The sequence below is a fragment of the Triticum aestivum genome, chromosome 4B, assembly GCF_018294505.1.
Source record: "Triticum aestivum cultivar Chinese Spring chromosome 4B, IWGSC CS RefSeq v2.1, whole genome shotgun sequence".
Classification (NCBI taxonomy): domain Eukaryota; kingdom Viridiplantae; phylum Streptophyta; class Magnoliopsida; order Poales; family Poaceae; genus Triticum; species Triticum aestivum.
In genome coordinates this window covers 664396421-664397713 of record NC_057804.1, presented here as the reverse complement: position 1 = coordinate 664397713, position 1293 = coordinate 664396421, and the positions used below count along the sequence as shown (strand labels likewise).

The 1293-nt window shown below is 37.0% G+C and overlaps 1 non-coding gene across 1 annotated transcript; it reads right to left on the bottom strand.

Annotated features, from left to right (window-relative positions):
• Positions 1 to 763: 763 nt before the first annotated feature.
• On the bottom strand, positions 764 to 837 carry TRNAY-GUA (transfer RNA tyrosine (anticodon GUA)). The gene has a single exon. It is a non-coding gene; the product is annotated as a tRNA-Tyr (tRNA).
• Between the last annotated feature and the right edge of the window lie 456 nt (positions 838 to 1293).

Sequence of the window (1293 nt, the reverse complement as noted above, 5' to 3'; positions counted from 1 at the left end):
TTTAGTTTATAAAAGAAAACTACAAAAAAATGGGGTTAAGTTTGTCTCATACGCTTCGTCTTTTTAATATCTTTCGTGAGTATAATGAAAAGGAAAATTGTGCTCAAGTGCTAGAAAAAAAATCTATAGAATGTTTGACACTAAACCTTTGAATGATGAGCATGATTGCAATGTTGTTAGTATGAACTCCTTGAATATCCTTAGTACTAATGATGATTGCTCTAGTCATGATGAAAATATCTCTTATAAGCATGTCAACTTTTGTGGAGTGCATGTTTGCATGAACACACCAAATAGAAAAGATATATATTGCAAGAGGCATAAGTATTTAGAAACTAAAAGGTTGTAAGAAAGTCTTGATGTTTGTGCTGAAAAATTCAATATTTTTCGCGCTCCTTGTGAACTTTGCAATGAACGTGGTCATTTAAATCTCCAATGCAAATAGTTTCATGATCGAATCATGTCCAAAAATTGTGATAACTTGATTACCCTTGGGCATCATAAATAGCTTAGTCTTCTTTTGGGGTATGAAGAAATGAAACATATAACTGAGGGTATTCCAAAATTTAATCTTGATAGATTTCTTGATTTTGATCTAGAGAAGATTTATATGTATTGTGCGGTGAATTGCATTGAAAAAGAGCAATTGTATAAATTTCTCTTTATATTAAAAGGAAAGTTCAATGTTGAGAATTTGCAAAAAAAAATGAAAATAAAAAGGAAAGTGCAATGACGAGAATTTGCAAAAAAGAACTAAAAAATGTGCTAGAAGGAGGGCTCGAACCTCGGGCCTTGTGGTTTACAGCCACACGCTCTAGCCAACTAAGCTATTACAGCTTGGTGGTCCAACTCATATACAAGTTCATTTATTAGGTTCATCTCTCCTGCATGTGTCCTGGCCGGAAATGTGTACGTAAATTTTGGCTGACCCAAAAAGGAAACGACCAAAGACTCGATCGTGTTGTAGCTACTGCAGATTTTCTATCCTTGTTTGCATATTCTACTGTGAAACATATCAGTTTGACAGCTTCAGATCATTGCTATGTTCTTGCCGAGTTGAGATGTGTTCGGGAGCGAGGGGATCGGCTTGGCTGGCGCCCGTTCCAGTATGAAAATGTTTGGCAGTCTCATAGTGACTATGATGCTTTGGTAAAAAATATTTGGCAGTCAGAGGTGGGTCACGCAGGTTTGGAGGGCGTTGTGCATGCACTAAGGTCTGTCCAGGAGAAGCTGGGATCATGGGGTGATCGGGAGTTTGGTAACATCACCAAAAGGGTGCGAAAGCTACAAAAA